We start from the raw sequence: 14,779 nt of genomic DNA on the forward strand, positions 1-14,779 counted from the left end.
TTTTCTGCAAAACTACTGCGCACCACCTGCAGGTGCGCCATTAGTAACCAGGGTTACTAATGGTGCATTTACAGGTGGTGCGCCATTAGTAACCTGGGACCCGAACAAGATATTTTGGACAGCCCCATACCTACCCACTCACTTTCCCCACTTCATTCCCTCCACCTTCTTCTCCAAGCTTTCGGATGCCTCCTCCTCCTCACCTCATTTCCACCATAGATTCATCAAAATTAAGTGGTGAAATTATCTTTTTTGATAGGTAAGTAAGGGGAAAGCTATCTTCATGATGTAGATCTACTTTTTTTCTCCCTAGCTCGCTCCAACAACGTGCACATTCACTTTTTGTGGCTTAGCTAGATTTATGTATGTTTGTGGTGTTGCGTGTTTTTGTGGTGTTGCATATATGTTTGTGTTTGCAGGTACCGGTATTTGAAATGCGATAGTTGCCAATATTTTGCCGGAATGTTGATTCATTTCCGTTTCGGCGAGAATTTTGGCACTATGCATTCTTTTGGTCCTATTTTTAGGGAAGGTCATGCCAAAATTTTTCTTGGTTCTAAAATATCATTTTGCTCTACCCCGCAGGCGACCATGGTCCGCATGATGACCGAAGGCATCGTGAATAGGTTTTTGAGCTCCGCGAAGGCCGAGATGCTTCAAAAGAACGAGACAGAGATAAGATGTCCGTGTCGAAGATGCAAGCTGAAGAGCCTTATTGCGGACCCGGATTCCGGGCAGGTGCGGGACCACCTGCTCTTGCATGGTTTCATGGATGGCTATCGGTGGCAAGGTGATGAAGATGACTATGAAGTCGTCCATGGGGGCTGGGCAAGAAATGAGGAAGGGCAACAAGACAAGTACCACCGCGGCGAGGGCGGGCGAGAAGACGAAGAATCTCCAGGACATGATCACGACGGTGATGCTGTACACAGTCATCATGTAGAAGATGTCGTACATGATGATGAGGAAGATCAGGACGAAGGGCATGATCATGAAGATGAAGATGCCGGAGCAGACGACGATGGAGGCTGGGTGCAGGACCCTCATATTCAAGAGCCGCTTCTCAAGCAGACGGATAACACAAGAGCTGTCGCCCGAGAGAAAGCCAAGCTGGATCAACTGGAGATAGACGCGGTTACTCCATTGTATGAAGGATGCAGGCCCGAGGATACCCGCCTGAAAGTAACGCTCATGGCTCTGGAGATGAAGGTAAAACACAAAATGACCGATGCATGCTTCGACGAGAACATGTCATTCTGGCACGAACGTCTTCCCAAGAGGAACAAGTGCCCGACCAGTTTCGAGGAGGCGAAGAAAATCGTGTGTCCTCTGGATTTACCGCACGTGAAATACCATGTGTGCATGAACAATTGCATCATTTATCGGGACGAGCACGCGGAGTCTACCATATGTCCAGTGTGCGGCGTCACTCGATACAAGAAGAGGAAGAAAGCTCCTCGAAAATCGGTGTGGTACTTTCCGATCACTCCTCGTATGCAGCGGTATTTCGCGGACCCTAAGGTAGCAAAGCTCCTGCGTTGGCACGCAGATAGGGAGGAGAAGAAGCGGGAAGATGACGGAAATGATCCGGAGATAAATAAAAAAGACAAGATGCTGAGTCACCCTAAGGATGCGAGCCAGTGGCAAGTGTTGAACTCCGAATACCCAGAATTTGGGAAGGATCCAAGGAACATCGTGCTGGGCGTGAGCACCGATGGAGTCAATCCGTTTGGCAGCCAGAGAAGCACACATAGCACGTGGCCTGTGTTTGTGTGGATGTACAACCTTCCCCCCTGGTTGTGCATGAAGAGGAAGTACATTCACATGAGTATGCTAATTGAAGGGCCGAAACAACCAAGGAACGACATCAATCTGTATCTGAGGCTGCTGAAAGAGGAGCTAGACACGTTGTGGAAAATGCCAGCCAATACGTGGGACGCCGCAGAGAAAGAATATTTCCCTATGAGAGCCGCACTGCTCACGACGGTGCACGACTATCTCAGTTACGGATATCTCGCAGGGCAGGTAGTCCACGGATTTTCTGGATGCGTAAGGTGCATGGATGACACAACGTATCACCAGCTAGATAGAGATCCCGGATCTTCGAAAACCGTGTTCATGGGACATCAAAGGTGGCTTCGCGACGATGACTCGTGGAGGAAACGCAAGGATCTGTTCGATGGTGAAACCGAACCCCGAAAATGCCCGCGTACGAGGAGCGGCGAGGAAATAGACGAGTTGTTGAAAAATTGGAAAGATTGCCCACTGCCGGGAAAGAAGCAAAAGGCGCCAGAGCCGGGAAAGAAGCGAAAGGCGTCAGAGCCGCTGCTGAAGGTATGGAAAACGAGGTCTGTTTTCTGGGACTTGCCGTACTAGAAGATCCACCGTGTGCCTCACAGCCTTGATGCCATGCATATCACGAAGAACGTGTGCGAGAGTCTGCTTGGTACCCTGCTCAACATGCCAGAGAGGACCAAAGATGGGCTGAAGCAAGGGCAGACTTGAAATCAATGGGCATCAGGCAGGAGCTTCACGCTAATGATGATGATGATGATGATGAGGCGAAGCAGGACACAGAAACTCGTCGCAAAGGCAAAAAGGCCAAGAAGACCGGAAGTGACTACCCTCCTGCGTGCTTCACTCTAAGTCAGGAGGAGATCGAGCAGTTTTTCACCTGCCTTGTAGGAGTAAAACATCCTTACGGTTACGCGGGGAAGATAAGCAGATACCTAGACCCAGCGAAGCAGAAGTTCAGCGGGATGAAGTCTCACGACTGTCACATGCTGATGACGCAGATACTTCCAGTTGCAATCCGTGGGATCATGGACGCGCACGTCCGTGAAACGCTATTTGGCCTATGCAACTTTTTCGACGTCATCTCTCGGAAGTCGATTGGCGTGAGGCAACTCAGAAGGCTACAGGAAGAGATCATGGTGATACTATGCGAGCTTGAGATGTACTTCCCGCCCGCATTCTTCAACGTTATGGTGCATCTGCTGGTCCATATCGTGGAGGATATCATCCAACTCGGGCCGACGTTCCTGCACAACATGATGCCGTTCGAAAGGATGAATGGTGTCATCAAAGGATACGTTCGCAACATGTCACGTCCAGAGGGAAGTATAGCCAGGGGATTTCTGACCGAAGAGTGCATCTCCTACTGCATGAATTATCTAGGCATCAAGAACCCCGTTGGTCTGCCCATCAACAGGCACCTCGGCAGGCTCGCTGGATGGGGTCACCGTGAGGGTCGCCGTGAAATGCATGTCGACTTCGAGGGTCGACTCGCTGACTTTGAAAGAGCAAACCTAGTCGCGCTACAACACATAGACGTGGTCAATCCTTGGGTGGTGGAGCACAAAACCTTTATTGAGAAGACGTACAATGACCGAGGCCAACAGAGGACGGACGGAGATATAATCAAAGAGCACAACTCATGTTTCATGCGTTGGTTCAAGCAGAAGCTTCTGTCGTACCCTTTACATGAGGATTCTTCCGTGGTAGAACAACTCATATTCGCCTTGTCACAGGGCGCTGAGCACAACCTGATGACCTATGAGGCGTACGATATCAACGGCTACACATTCTACATCGAGGACAAGGACATGAAGAGCGATGGCTATCAGAACTCCGGGGTAACGATGGAATCCTACACCGGTAACGAAAAGGACATATACTACGGAAGGATCGAGGAGATCTGGGAGCTGAGCTACGTTGGAGAGAAGGTCCCGATGTTCCGTGTCAGATGGGCCAAGAGCGTCCTAAAAGAAGACCGGTATTTCACCACCATGGTTATACCCGAAGCCAAATCCAAGACCGCGGGCGCAAACGTCACCGCGAAAAATGAGCCATGGTTACTGGCTTCCCAAGTGGACCAATGCTTCTTCATTACCGACCCGTCAAAGCCCAGTCGTGTTGTCGTGAGGAGAGGCAAAAGGAAGATCATCGGAATGGATGGAGTAGCCAATGAGTAAGACTTCGACAAGTACGGCGACCCGAAGATCAAACATGACGACGACGATGAAGTAGCAACACACACCACAAGAAGAAGCAGGACCACCCTACCTAAAGGACGTCCGTTCCACAGAAGAACTCCATTTGCGAAAAAGAAGGGCAAGAAGATTGTGAATAGATAGCTAGCTAAGATCAATTGTATTTAAATCGTAGTCTTCATTTCTCGATTGTATTTCATGGGCACCTTTTGATATCATGAATATTTTTAAATTTCATGGGCACCTTTTGAATTCATGAGGACACTCGATCTCGATCCCCCTCCACCGCCGCCGACGAGCACCCGCCCCCCCGCACCCTCCCCCGCTCCACCGCCGCCGCCGATGATATTTTCAAGTAACAAATTTGAATATATTTTTAAAAAAATTATTACTGTTTTTATAAAAAAATATTACTGTTATGATGTAAACAAGTTTGAACATATTTAAACACAAATAAATATCAAACAGCATTTAAAATGCAAAAAAAATATTGCGCAGCCTAGGAATCGAACCCAGGACCTCCTAGTGTGTGTGCTGCGTGCTGACCAGTCAGGCTAGTGGGCGGGTTTTGATGTGAATTGGGTTAGGTGCAATATAACCTGTGCTCGAACTGTAATAAAAAAAATTCTAATGGCGCACCGCTACGGGGTGCGCAATTGCTATCTAAAAAAAGATTTCTAATGGTGCACCGCTGCGGGGTGCACCATTGCTATCTAAAAAAAGATTTCTAATGGCGCACCGCTGCGGGGTGCGCCATTGCTATCTAAAAAAAGATTTCTAATGACGCACCGAGGTGTGGTGCGCCATTAGTAAGCTTCCCCCTAGCTATCTCCCTCTCCCTCGCCAGATCCCCTTCGACCCTCTCTCCCTTGCCACCAGATCCACCCGTGCGCTGCCCCGACTCCACCCGCGCGCTGCCCCGACTCCACCCCCGCCGCCCCCGCGCCCCCGCGCCCCCACCCCCTCCGCCCCGACCCTCGCCGGACTCCACACCTCCGCTGCCCCCGCGCCCCCGTGCCCCCACTCCCGCCTTCTTCAGTTCAGTTCAGCGAGTCCGAAGCCATCCAAGACTGCACGACCGAACGCCTCCAGCCATATGTAGGTGGAGGGAATAGGGTTCCCCGGCGCCCCAGCCACCGCCGCCACCGTCGCCGACCCCTCCGGCGACCCTCCGCGCCCGCCCAGGTATCCCTCCTACCTCCCTCTCCACCCTTCCTCCCCATTCCCTCCCTCCCTCCCCTTCCGCCACTGTCACCCGCGGCCTTGGTTCGGCCGGCGCACCGGGCCTACTTTCTCCACCCGCCCCTGCTCCCACCACCAGAATGGTCGGCCGCATCGGGCTGCAGGCCTTCCATACTTTTTTTCACCAATAGGATTACATACAAACTGTTGTTTGATGCATTGGTCAGTACTGTACGTGGTTAGTGTATTAGATGAACTACACTGGTCTATTGCTTGTATGCATGACATGTATTAGATGGTTTGTTGACATTATGTATTTTCATGTATGCTCCATCTTCTTCTACTGAAGTTGTATGTATGATGCCATATTCTTGCACTGCTTCATTCATAATTGAATGTTCCTTTGAAAAAGGGAATGACCGTCGAATTACCGGGCAATGTAGTAGTACACATCAGTGCTTTACAGTCAATTAGCATTTTCTATATAAGCAAAGTTGCCTTCTGTTCTTGTTTGCATTATCTAACGCAATACACAATCATGGATTGTCTAAGGTGAATATTTTAAGTACAACTTGCTGCAAAACCTGGAGTGCATTGGCATGTTCCTTTCTTTATGCCATTCCTATAGTCTGTTTGCTAGGCACTTACAAAGGCGCAATTAGTCAACCTTAAAACTCAACTGAATTGTATCGGTTACAGAAAACCAGTCCATGACAGATAGAAGCAATGACATGAGCTACTTCAGTGACCAGTTACACTTGCCTATACTTATCATTGTTTTGGTTTCTGAATATGCATCTGTGTGCCTGACAAGACTCCTCTAGTACACATAGTACTATTTTACTAGCAAGTTTTGGGAATTGTCTTTATTTATTTATTGCAGAAGCTTTTGATTTTTGAGCATGTGTTTCTCCCAGGGTTGTTTTTCTTGCTGTAGGAGTAAAATCCATGCCCTATTAACAATGTATTACAAGAATTATTTTCTTTTGTGTGTTTCCCTAAAATATTGTGTTATAATAGAACTGTTCCTGGATGTGGTCATGGCAGATAAATTTGTCATCAGTTTGTAGGTTGTCGAATCAGCAACTCGTAGTTGAATTGATTAGAGTTGGGTGAATTGATTAGAGTTGGTGAATGATTTAAACAAGTTTTAGAGTGGCTAGTATGTATGTAGTGGAGCTAGCAGTAGCAGCTGCTTCTACGGCACCTTCTTTGCTGTTCAGCTGTGTCAAACAGAATTCCAATGGACTATCGTGTGGATGATGCTAAACAGAGATAGGAGTAGTAGTGGTGGCCATCTAGTTGGACTACTACTGCTAGGACTTGCTCCAGATTTTAGGATTTCTTTTCTTTTAGGATTTATTCTTCTAGGACTAGGTTTTTATTATTTTTCTGTTGTGATTGTTTTTTGAGCTCTTTCTTTTTCATTTCCTACTATCCTTATCCTAATTATCTTAAATTGTTATGATGTGTGTAACAGGATTAGATCTTGGATTTGCTAGTGGACTTTGGGAGTTTCTTAGCCAGCTTGGTGACTCCATATTTTTCACTATTTCAGCAAGTCTTTTGTAAGCATTAAACTTTCAGCACTACATTTCTATCTTATGTGTACAAAAAAATTGTATAGAAATATGCTGAATTTTCTGCTCTAATTGTTGCTCAAAGAAATTTAGCAAAAAAATGGGGTCCTGGGAGACGCCGCTGCTTCTTGAGGCCCTTGAGAGGCCCTTCATGTCGTGATGATTTTGCAGGTACCCCGAGAGGCCCTTGAGTTTGCCGGAATGTCGATTAACTTCCGTTCTGGCAAATTCGGGTACTCCATATGTCCTATTTTCAGCAAAGGTCATGCTGAAATTTTCCGTGAATTTTAGCATGACTTTGCTAAAAATCGGACATATGAGGTACTTGCTACTAATGCATGGGCCGGGGTATCTTAGTACTTAATTAAGTAGGATCAACTGCCCCTTTATTCTTGCTGCATTAAGCCATAGGTGGCAATAGAGCCAAGTGATTAGGCCCAACTTAGAAATTCTCCTCAGCATTGATAAACCCTAGATGATAAACCCAACATAGGTGGCAATAGAGCCAACTGATTAGTGTCAAGTGATTAGGCCCAACCTAGGGTGCCTCGGCATCGATAAACCCTAAATGATGAAAACTTAGCATTTAGGGTGCCTCGGCGTCGACAAACCCTAAATGATGAAACCTTGGCTTTTAGGGTGCCTCGGTGTCGATGAGAACCTAAATGATGTACGCTTAGGCTTTTAGGGTACCTCGGCGTCGATAAACCCTAAATGATGAGACCATGATCTTGTTCCTTGACAATAACCAACTTTTTGACCAAACTTTTTTCCTATTTAGAGCGAAACATGGCCCACAACGATGAGGCCGGCGGTTCGGGCGACAAGCAATTCTGGGAGCTGTCCCAAGAGTTGGAGGAAGAACCTCACCACTATGAGGACGCCGCGGAAGATACTGATCCTGGCTACACAACCCCTAGTGGCGTCGGGGATGACACCACTGATGATGGCGCCGCGGATGCCACCACTGATGATGGCGGCGCACGCACAGATGGCAGCCAACCGAAGAGGCAACGGAAGGACCGGCGCCCGAACATGCTCGGCACCGTCAGGGAGGAATTTACTGAAGTGGACTCCGACGGGCATCCGACGGCGCCCAAACACGTAGTCAAGGGGTACTCGATTCAGCTCGGGTGCATTCTCCGGAGCACCGCCTCGATCAACACTGAGAACCTAAGGCATAAGGACCGAGGGAATTTGCGCAGCCTCCTCTTCACGAAGCTGCATGAACGATACAAGTTCCCCGCTGAGTTCGCAAACACACGCCTCTCGGGTAATAAAGTGAACGGTGCCGCCCTCACGACGATGAGCACGGCCCTGTCTACTTGGAAAAGCACGGTGAAGGCAATGATTGACAAAGGTGATAGTTATGAGAAGATCAAGGCGAAATATCCTTTGATGAGAGAAGATGACTACAAGGAGTTCAAGATCAAGTGCGAGAGCCCCGCAACCTCCGAATCAAGTCAGTGGAGGAAAGAAATGCGGCAGTTGAACATAGGGGTCCACCAACTCGGTCCCAGCAGTTACAGAGTGGCGGAGCCTGTATGGGACAAGGAGGACGCGGAGCGTGCCGAGCAAGGCCTACTGCCCTGCTTCGAGAAATACAGAGACAAGCAGACCAAGAACTTTCTCAGGGCCCGGTACAAGGAGGACCCGGTAACAAAGGAGCTTACCACGGATCCGAAGACCAAGGAGCTTGAGCTTGTTCTAGTAAGGAATACACCCCCACATAATTAGCTCCATATGATTGCATTTTAATTAATCCCCAATATTTCTAAATGGTTCACGTTCCTTCCGCAGGACAAAGAAAGCAGTAGCGCAGGGTCGTATCAGAGCTCCCCTTTCGACACCCCTTTGAATAGGGCATTGAACGTAATGAAAAACAGGGATAAGCTCAATAAGCCGACGTCAGCTGGTCGTGTGGCCGGCAAAGGCTTGTCCACAAAATGGTCGTCATACTATGGCGCTGGTGGGCGAAAGGAGAAAAAGACCAGCTCGAAAAGCCAGTCGCGCGAGGTTGAAGCACTCAAGGCGCAAGTGGCGCGGATTCCGGAGATGGTCCAAGAGCAAGTGCAACAACAACTGGGATCGACGCTTACCGGCATTATGCCTACCTTGATTCATGGGATAACGACGTGGATTGCGGGTGGCCAACAGGGGCCGCCCCCGATTCCCAGCTTCACGGCCAGCAACTCACACAACGCGCAGGCGGCGCCATTGGTGTCTCCGGCGGCGGCGGTATTGGTGTCTACGGCGGCGCCGCCATTGGTGTCTCCGGTGGCGGCGGTATTGGTGTCTACGGCGGCGGTGCCATTGGTGTCTTCGGCGACGGCGGTATTGGTGTCTCCGACGCCAGCATTGGAGCTTAATGCACCCGGGTGTACGCCGGCCGGCACCTCGCCAGCAAGCGGCCCCTCCGTCAGTTGCACGCCCGCCATTGGCGGTGCCTCGACATTATCCGAGCTCGACAGCATCACGGTAACTAAGCCTCTCGGCCGAGGACTTCATCTCCTTGCCTTTGACTGGGCATCCCTGACGCCCTACATGTTTTCGCAGGGCGCCGCCAACGTTCCTTGCACTCTCCTACACTTCGTGGGCGGCGAGTTGGTCGATGTCGCCAAGGGCAGAATCGTTCAACCGGGCAACCCCGTGTTCCACGGTAATCCGATGCCACCCACAATGTATAGGGTTGAAGTGGTTCGGGTGCTGCCAGGCTGCGATGAGCTGTTACCTCCGATTCGACCCGCTGGGGCCGACGAAGAAGATGAGATGACCCTCAGCGCCTGCGTAAGCTGACCCCTGCTTTGGCCGAAGAGCCAAATTCGTTTGGGGGCAGGAGACACCACCCCACAGACAAGACCGCCAGTCATGCCGGCGCCAAGCCATGGCAAGAACGCCGCAACGCTACCGGACATGCCGGACATCCCTATGGCACAGGATCCGGACATGCATATGGCACAGGATCCGGACAACGACGACAACAACGATGGTACATTTACCAACGTCGATAAGTACTTTGCCGAACATGGGTACGGTGACGAGTTCTGCGGGCCTCCTTCTCAAGAACCCAAACAAGACGACCGCATCTAGCTGGTATGACGGAGAAACCCAATTGCAACAGGCGTCGTCTGGCGTTCAGTTCTCAGGAGACGCCTCCAGCTGCCGCCTTCACCGAGCCTCAGATAGCGGAGGTGCCAAATATTATCAGGCCCAACACGCTCAAGAAGGCGGTCTGTGAGCAGAACTCGGTCCCATTACAGCAGATCAAGAAGAAGGGCCGGAAACGGCCGACTAAAAAGGCCGCCGGTGCAAGCCAGCCGGCACCGAGTACGATCCGTGCTCAGGACGGGCCACCTTCACCTAAGGATATCTCGAGGAGGGTGCATGTGGCGGGTAGGGCGATGCTACCGGCAAATATGCTCAGTGCTGCAACCGGTGCTATGCGGAGTCTGCACGACAGTGTTCTTTCTTTGGAGAAGCGGCGTCTCAGAGAGAATGATGTGGCATACCCGGTTTTCGTGGCCAAGGTGCCAGAGGGCAAGTGCTTTGTGGATGGCGCCATCGGGGGTACGATCGTCCTGCGGTTTGATGACATCTTTGCTATGTTCAACCTTCATCCGCTGCACTACACCTTCGTTCGGCTGTTTTCGCTGAGTATGGAGATGCGGATCATTAGAGACAAGACCCCGGACATCGTGATCATCGACCCCTTCTACATGCGTGCCAAGCTCTTGAGCAACGCTGGGGACCGCCAAGTCGCGAGTTCACACCTCGAAGACGTTATTCTGGCAAACCCAGATAAGGATAACTTCCTTGTGCCTTACTTTCCCGAGTAAGTCATCCCTTAACCGCCCCGTAACATATGATTTCTTAGATTTCGATCGTTCTTTTTTTTCTAACATTCCGTGTTCTGTGCAGTGACACACATTGCACAATCATCCTCTTAAGCCCGAAATATTCCATGGCCACGTATTTCGACCCGAACCGTAACTCCAAGATAAACTACATAAATATCAAGAAAGTTCTTGATGATGTTCTCCCTGGCTACGCCAAATCTGGAGGCACCTTCATCAGGGCAGTTCGTAAGTATGGCAAGCACGTGTTCGCCCACAATACGACGTTCTGCTGCGTCAAGCAGCCGCCTGGCGGTCAGAAGGATGCCTACTACGCCCTCCATCACATGCGGGAGATCGTAAGGGACCATCATCACCTTCTGCTACCAAATAATCTCAAAGATTGGGCCGCGAGCTTGTCGGCAATCCAGGACGCGGACATCAGACAAGAATTCTTTCGCATCCAGTCGGAGTTTGCGAACATCATCCATCAAGATGTCCTTCATACCTCGGGGTAGTTCTTCCTCAGATATCAATCGTCCAACATTGAGATAGACGGAATGCTACAAATGCAGGCTGACAACGCCTGCGATTTCATGACCATCACGACAGACGGCGGCTTCATCCACGCTCCTGTCCATGAGTCGAGTCGAAAGTAGTGATGTGTAGTTTTGAAACATTGATTGGCTCATGTTGTAATTAAACTTTAATGAATTGTATGTCTCTTTGGTTTGGACAGTCGTTCAACTTAGATGTAATCGATGCTATTTATTAGTAGGACCATGAATCGTGCTATTAATGTCTTGCTTTTCTCTTCCGATCCTTTTGTTGCATACTTATATATTGCTTATGTATGTATTGTCTGTTGTTTGGCTTGTGCGTAGAGATGCCGTCGTATGTCGTGTACAAGGGTAAGGTTCCCGGAGTCTACGACGACTGGGAGGAGTGTCGGAGACAGGTTCACCGTTTCAGCGGTAACAGTTACAAAGGGTACACCACTAGGGCGGAGGCCGAATCTAGATACGCCTGCTATCTAGCGGGAGAGAGGAGGGAGCGTTGGAGGAACCGGATGAAGACCAGTTTGATCGCGATGATGCTCATCGTGATGACCGCAGCTCTCTTCTATGTGATGGTAGTTTAGATGATTGATATCGACTTGTAATGTGAAGACAAACTCGATACTCGCGGTCTCGAGACTTGTAATGTTTTATCTTTGTTCGGTCTTTTGAATTCGGAGACTAATATGATGAATTGTATTCGGAGACTAATCTTTTATTGTATTCGATGAATCTGTTGTTGCTATGTGCTACTGTCTATATTCTGTCAAATAATATATTTTATAACCTGTGCAAAAATCAGAAAAGTAAAAAAAAACAAATATTCATACTAATGGCGCATCACCACAAGGTGCGCCATTAATATGCCAAAGGATACTAATGGCGCATCAATACAGAGTGCGCCATTAGTATGCCAAAGAATACTAATGACGCATCAAGACAGAGTGCGCCATTAGTATACTAATGGCGCATCTATTCACAATGCGCCACTAGTGTGCCAAAGCACATGATTAAATATGGCCCCTGGGAGGCACACTAATGGTGCATGGTGTTATATACTAATGGCGCACTGGATAGTGCGTCATTAATATACCAGATACTAATGACGCATCAGTGGTGCGTCATTAATAAAAATTACTAATGGCGCACCGGTGATGCGCCATTAGTAGGCAAAACCGGTGCGCCATTAGTAGGCCTTTTCCTAGTAGTGAGGTGCTCAGCCCCAAATAAAAAGTTTCAGATTATACAAGGATAATAGCGCTAAGTCTTTTGAAGATGCAAAAATTCTGTTCTTGTCAAGGAGGGAGAGCTCCGGTGGAGGCACAAGCCCAAGAGCGGGCGTCTTCCTTTATCGCAGCCACGAGGGAGGACAACCTTTACCTTACTCCGGGCTGCATAACATCCGTTGCTAAATTTGATATTGATGCGGTAGTCAAGACTATTTTTTCCCTATTTCTTGCACCGTTATGAGAGTTTCTTCTTGAACCTCAGAGGCACATCCAACGACATCTGGCTCAGCAAGTGACCGATGTCGCTAGTCTCTCAGCTCATCAATGGCAAGTTCTCTTACTGCCTCATGTCATACTTCACCGATGACATTGTGAACGCCACGGCCCATCTGTTTGTCGACTCGTCGGCTAACCTCAACTCCAGTGAAAATGTAACAGTTATCACAATGGTGACCAACGTAGAAGCCATAGATTCAAGGTTCTACGACTGGGCACGTCAAACATATTTATAACTTTATGGACGTGACATGCGAGTGGGGAGTAATATATCAGTTGTCCTCTAATATCCTGACTCGTAGATGGCACAAATAAAACATGTCATTTTTTACAAGACTACATTTTTTAGGCAATCTACAGGACTATATAGCAGGACTGAAGCTGAATACCTGCTCAATTTATAGGCCCAACAAGTGAGCTATTCACGCTTTCGTTGTGCAAATGGCCTTTCATCACTGATGCATGCCTAAATTAGGTTTCAAGCAAGCAAGTTGATTCCTCTCTCGGTCTCTCATGCTAATGCCTTCCGCCTACGGACTTGGCTGTCGACATGCATGAGGATTGGCTTCGTACAAGCAGCCACGTGGCTGCGAGCGAGCAGTTAAAGGCCGAGCCCGAGGATTCAAACGCGATTTCGCTGCCATGAGCCCAGCTCGTACGCACTATTGCGGACAAAGATCAGGCGACTTGCCACGCTACAACATGCGGCAATGTATCAGCTATCCAAACCGCATCCAAGGAACAACGATGACCCAAAGCAAAGGACGCATTAACAGCTACACCTGAGCATCCATGCAGCACGGCAAAACAAAGGAAATGCACCAGAGTCCCGTTCAGCCACTAGATAATACAAGCAACAGTCTTCAGTCAGTTAACAATACGAACAGCTTATATACGTACTGAATAAAACACCTAAAACAACACGGCAGAGATAAGCTAGCAGTTTCTTGCAGCACTTCTACTTTCAGCGATGCGGCTCAACCTCGTCGGGAAGATGGGCGCACAACCTCACCATCGAGCAGGCGTAGAAGCTCGCCCGTTTCGGCATTGTGGCGTCAGGGAACTTCTAGTGGACGATTTTTTTCGGACGATTCTAAGACGACAGGTTAAATCAGCCACACATCCGCATGATTGACTTTGCAAGGGCCGCTGGATTGTTTGATCGTCCGCAGGTCGGCCAGGACATGTCGTCCGTGGAGCAATTTCCCAATGCAGATGTCCGTTCCCGCGCGTCCACTTTAATGCGGTACGCGCCCCACAGCTTTCCTTGGCGCAGGAACATCATTGTTCGTGTTAGTCTTCATCATGCTGTTGGGTTCCTCACCTATTTCAAGCATCGTCGCTGCATTTCTTTCACCGCCGCTGCTACCCCGGTAGCCGCCGTCGCTGTCCACCCCCTTCATCTTCGACCAACACCAGCTCATCGCTAACGTCATCGTCATCTTTCCCGACCACTTTATCGACTCCGACAACCGCGGACGACATTGGCCCCGCGTCGACTTGCGCCGCGACCGTCGTCGAGTCCTTCTTTGCTAGCCCCTTCGAAATGATGTATAGTTCATGCAGGTCTCTCATCTACGCATGCCCGGTGCTGGTAACACTGCTACATGCCTTCGTCCACGACATGTCCCCGGACCTGGCAAGCTTGGTGCGACGCTTTGTCAATTTCGTCTTCGTCTGTCTACGCATGCCTGGTGCTGACAACACCCATGCATGCCTTCATCTACGACATGTCTCTGGGTTTGGCAAACCGGGCTCGACACCTTGTCAATATCGTCTTCTTCTCGGCGCACCACTACCTCGACATCCATGACTAACTCGACGCCTCCTTGCGCCCGCGGCTCCACGGCGACTTCCTCGACACCGGCCACTCCGACTCGACATCGATCACAATGTTCTTCGCAGAGCTATCTCGTCATGGGTACACCATCCATGCTCTCGGCTACCTCGACACCGGCACAAAAGGACTATCACCTCGCTTAAGCAACTCATCGGCTTCCTTTATAGTCCACGCGCCCGCGATGCGAAATCGTCCCCGACGCTCCCGCTGCGACTCTGAGGGGATGTCAGCCCGTTGACTGCTATTCTCTCCAGTCTGACCGTCCACGGCGCTGCTGTTGTTCACAATGC

This window comes from Triticum dicoccoides, chromosome 7A (genome assembly GCF_002162155.2).
Source record: "Triticum dicoccoides isolate Atlit2015 ecotype Zavitan chromosome 7A, WEW_v2.0, whole genome shotgun sequence".
Taxonomy (NCBI): Eukaryota; Viridiplantae; Streptophyta; class Magnoliopsida; order Poales; family Poaceae; genus Triticum; species Triticum dicoccoides.